Here is a 5,855-nt window from a genome sequence, read left to right on the forward strand (position 1 = left end):
GCACCCAGCGGTGCTTCCAGGACGTAATTCTTCGGTGCAGCAATGAGGATAATCCTAAAGTTACGGACCCAGTCCGTGTAATTGCTACCATCATCTTTCAACTTTGCTTTCTCAAGGAACGCATTAAAATTCAACGGAACAACAGCACGAGCCATCTATCTACAATCAACATAAACAAGCAAGATACTATCAGGGACTAAGTTCATGATAAATCTAAGTTCAATTAATCATATTACTTAAGAACTCCCACTTAGATAGACATCCCTCTAATCCTCTAAGTGATCACGTGATCCAAATCAACTAAACCATGTCCGATCATCACGTGAGATGGAGTAGTTTCATTGGTGAACATCATTATGTTGATCATATCTACTATATGATTCATGCTCGACCTTTCGGTCTCCGTGTTCCGAGGCCATATCTGTATATGCTTGGCTCGTCAAGTATAACCTGAGTACTCCGCGTGTGCAACTGTTTTGCACCCGTTGTATTTGAACGTAGAGCCTATCACACCCGATCATCACGTGGTGTCTTAGCACGAAGAACTTTCGCAACGGTGCATACTCAGGGAGAACACTTCTTGATAATTTAGTGAGAGATCATCTTATAATGCTACCGTCAATCAAAGCAAGATAAGATGCATAAAAAGATAAACATCACATGCAATCAATATAAGTGATATGATATGGCCATCATCATCTTGTGCATGTGATCTCCATCTCCGAAGCACCGTCATGATCACCATCGTCACCGGCGCGACACCTTGATCTCCATCGTAGCATCGTTGTCGTCTCGCCAATCTTATGCTTCCACGACTATCGCTACCGCTTAGTGATAAAGTAAAGCATTACATCGCGATTGCATTGCATACAATAAAGCGACAACCATATGGCTCCTGCCAGTTGCCGATAACTCGGTTACAAAACATGATCATCTCATACAACAAAATTCAGCATCATGCCTTGACCATATCACATCACAACATGCCCTGCAAAAACAAGTTAGACGTCCTCTACTTTGTTGTTGCAAGTTTTACATGGCTGCTACGGGCTTAAGCAAGAACCAATCTCACCTACGCATCAAAACCACAACGATAGTTTGTCAAATAGACTCCGTTTTAACCTTCGCAATGACCGGGCGTAGCCATACTCGGTTCAACTAAAGTTGGAGAGACAGTCGCCCACAAGCCACCTATGTGCAAAGCACGTCGGGGGAACCGGTCTCGCATAAGCGTACGCGTAATGTTGGTCCGGCGCCGAAACAAAGTATGACATGCTGGTAGGCAGTATGACTTATATCGCCCACAACTCACTTGTGTTCTACTCGTGCATATAACATCAACATAAATAACCTAGGCTCGGATGCCACTGTTGGGTTTCGTAGTAATTTCAAAAAAAATTCCTACGCACACGCAAGATCATGTGATGCATAGCAACGAGAGGGGAGAGTGTTGTCTACGTACCCACGCAGACCAAGTGTGGAAGCGTTGACGCAACGTAGAGGAAGTAGTCGTACGTCTTCCCGATCCGACCGATCAAGCACCGAAACTACGGTACCTCCGAGTTCGAGCACACGTTCAGCTCGATGACGATCCCCGGACTCCGATCCAGCAAAGTGTTGGGGAAGAGTTCCGTCAGCACGACGGCGTGGTGACGATCTTGATGTACTACAGCAGCAGGGCTTCGCCTAAACTCCGCTACAGTATTATCGAGGATTATGGTGGCTGGGGGCACCGCACACGGCTGAGGAATAGATCACGTGGATCAACTTGTGTGTTTCTGGGGTGCGTCTGCCTCAGTATATAAAGGACTAGAGGGGGGAGGCTAGCCGGCCAAGGTGTGGCGCGCCAGGAGAGTCCTACTCCCTCTGGGAGTAGGATTCCCCCCCAATCCTAGTTGGAATAGGATTCGCGGAGGGGGGAAAAGGGAGAGGGGGGGCAGACCACCTCTCCTAGTCCTAATAGGACTAGGGGAAGGGGGAGGCACACAGCCCATGTAGGGCTGCCTCTTCTCTTTTCCACTAAGGCCCATCATGGCCCATTTAGCTCCCGGGGGGTTCCGGTAACCTCCCGATACTCCGGTAAAATCCCGATTTCACCCGGAACACTTCCGATATCCAAACATAGGCTTCCAATATATCAATCTTTATGTCTCGACCATTTCGAGACTCCTCGTCATGTCCATGATCACATCCGGGACTCCGAACAACCTTCGGTACATCAAAATGCATAAACTCATAATATAACTATCATCGTAACCTTAAGCGTGCGGACCTACGGGTTCGAGAACAATGTAGACATGACCGAGACACGTCTCCACTCAATAACCAATAGCGGGACCTGGATGCCCATATTAGCTCCTACATATTCTACGAAGATCTTTATCGGTCAGACCGCATAACAACATACGTTGTTCCCTTTGTCATCGGTATGTTACTTGCCCGAGATTCGATCATCGGTATCCAATACCTAGTTCAATCTCGTTACCGGCAAGTCTCTTTACTCATTCTGTAATACATCATCCCGCAACTAACTCATTAGTTGCAATGCTTGCAAGGCTTATGTGATGTGCATTACCGAGAGGGCCCAGAGATACCTCTCCGACAGTCGGAGTGACAAATCCTAATCTCGAAATACGCCAACCCAACATGTACGTTTGGAGACACCTGTAGTACTCCTTTATAATCACCCAGTTACTTGTGACGTTTGGTAGTACCCAAAGTGTTCCTCCGGTAAACGGGAGTTGCATAATCTCATAGTTATAGGAACATGTATAAGTCATGAAGAAAGCAATAGCAACATACTAAATGATCGGGTGCTAAGCTAATGGAATGGGTCATGTCAATCAGATCATTCTCTTAATGATGTGATCCCGTTAATCAAATGACAACTCATTGTTTATGGTTAGGAAACATAACCATCTTTGATTAACGAGCTAGTCAAGTAGAGGCATACTAGTGACACTTTGTTTGTCTATGTATTCACACATGTATTATGTTTCCGGTTAATACAATTCTAGCATGAATAATAAACATTTATCATGATTATAAGGAAATAAATAATAACTTTATTATTGCCTCTAGGGCATATTTCCTTCAAACTGACCATTCAAAGCTGAGTCATGTTGTCGTCCAGAGAGGCAAAAGGAGCATCGTCGGGATGGACGAAGTCGCCAACGAGGAGGACTATGATCAATTTGGTGTGGACCCAGTAGAAGAGGAGATGTATGAAGAGCATGACTGCACCACTAGAAGGAGCAGAACTACCTTGCCTGTGACAGGATGTCCCTTCCTGAGAAAGAGTCATAGCGCTGGCCCGAAGTACTGAAGCAAGATTAAGAAGACCCAAACCGTCGTTGAGTGGGTTGTCAAACAACGTCATACTGCATGATTCATATGTGTATCAAGTTTTCTAGCTATGTGTATTGTGTACGTACGTACGCGTACCCTAAATTAACCGTACCATATTTATGTACTCTGAACCACGAGAAGAGTTTGTGTCGTTGTAAATATCTGTATTATGCATGTCGTCGCTCAAAACGCCATCCATGAATATGTGGCCGACCCTATTTTAAAAACCTAGTGCTGGCGTTGGCAACGTCACCTGCGCCAGCACTAACAATGAACATCTAGTCTTTACCCCTTGAGAGTGAAAATGACCTCGTTTTCACTTTCTCCCCCATCTCGTGTCGTTGCCCTCGCCCCTGCCCTGCTCTCCGCCGTCGCCCCCGCCTTGCCACCGGCCGCCGTTCTCCCGCCCCGCGCTGCCCTCTGCCCTCGGCCCCACCTTGCCCTCACCGTGCCACCGGCCGCCCGCCCCTTTCACCACCCCACCCGCCTTGCCCCCTGTGCCAACGCTATGCCACCGCCTCTGCCACCCCCCCGCCCCGCCGTTCCGCTGCACAACTCATTGTGTCCGGCCTCCTCTGCCGGCGTCCCTCTAAAGCACAATATTTCTAGAAAATGCATGGTATGATTTTGATTACTTTCATATACACATTCTTCTTTCAACTCATAGTATGTATGTGTTACTATATATATATATATATATAGGGTCGCGCTATTCGTCACCCTGGGTGAGGAATAGTTATTCTTCACCCCCTCTATTTTACCATCAATGCACCGTAATTTTACGTTCCGTAAGTTTTGTCTTATTTCCGACGCAAAAAGGGACCGTAAGAAAATATATAATCGCCGTAAAAAATATTTTATGTTATGTTAAATTACAAACATAAAAACATAGTCTAAAATACACATAAACTATAAATTTTCTTGTCTTATGACCTATATTTTTATTTTCTTATGTCAAATTTTACGTAGTGAATCAATAGGAATGTAACTATTTAAATTCGAAATGTAATTTAATTATGAAATGATCGTAAGATTACCTCGGATGAAGAATAACTTATTCTGCAGCCTGGGTGATGAATAGTAACACTATATATATATATATTGCTTACTATGTTACTATCAAGTTCAAGAACGGAAGCTCCCTAGATGTGTTGTGTCTCACGTGATGGATGACTACCACGACGAGATGCACGGCTCAAAATTAATGAATGGAGCCAACTACGTACCGAGAGACTGTGAGTTCAAGATTGGAGATCGGTGTGGATCTCTGTCCTACACCATAGACATGCAAGGGTTTTCTATTCTTCAAAATTTCCCTAAAGTAGAGGAGTACCGTGTTAGTAGTAACGATGGTTGAATGAACAAGATGTAATATGCACGCATGGTTTAGTTTATAGCGAATTAGTGATCATGATCGATAGAACTACCTATATAGCAGTGTCCGGTTAATATATGTACGCATGTGAATAAATGATGTGTGTGTATATATTAATGCAAATATCTTGTCAAACTTAATGTGGGACAAAAACGTGTTTATATAAATTCGTAATAAATGATGTTGCCATGCCAGTGATTTCCTGCTGCCCTAGCAGCATTTTTTATAGCTTTCACAAACCTAGTACTGGCGTCGGACATTGTGCGATGCCACAGAAGATTTATCTTATTACTATCGTTGAACTGTGTCACACGCCATAGCTATTGCCGATAATATTGTCGTGTGGTTAAATACAATGCCATTAGTATACAGAATAGTGCTGATGTAGGCTCCAGTGCCACCACTATTTTTTAACACTGGCGCCATATTGGTGGCGTGGGGCTCCTACGCCAGCAAGACTGTTTTTGGCACGCCATAGCTATGCTTTTTTCCCACTAGTGGCAGCAGCAAGGGCTAAAGAAGACTTGTAGGAGAAAAATAGGAGAGAGGCAGAGCTAGCAAGTCAGGAAAGGGAGGAGGAGAGGCTTAATGCATGTCAGTGCATAACAAAAGCATGCAAAATAATTGGACAAAGTTCTAGTCAGACCATGAGAGGCTTTAAATAGCCTAGAAAAGTTAACATGTTCGACGAACTGAGGGGTGGGTGAATTTGAAGTTAGATGGGTGATTTCATTTTGTGTTCTCCTTATGATCAGGTGAAGAACATGTGCATCACCATGCTCTCTTCATGATCATGCTCTAGATCATGTAGTCAAGTACTTCCATATTATGTCATGTGTATCTTGATGATCATTCACCAGCTCATGTACTCAAGTACTTCTATGATTATGTGCTACTAAGCGAATGTAGTCTAGATTGTGTACTCAAGTACTTTTATGATTGTGATCTAGTTCGCTGTCATATATTTGGTTGTCGTCATTAAGGGTCCACATGGGCAATTTAAAACTATGCTAGTAGCAGCGAAGGCTAACATGCCGAGCTGGTGGTGCTGGAGTCGTTATCCCTCGACGACATGCCCGCTCAGCTCAATAAGCAGAAGGAGGTGACCGATGGCTTGGTGAAGCTACTAAAG

Source organism: Triticum aestivum, chromosome 4A (genome assembly GCF_018294505.1).
Source record: "Triticum aestivum cultivar Chinese Spring chromosome 4A, IWGSC CS RefSeq v2.1, whole genome shotgun sequence".
Lineage (NCBI taxonomy): Eukaryota > Viridiplantae > Streptophyta > Magnoliopsida > Poales > Poaceae > Triticum > Triticum aestivum.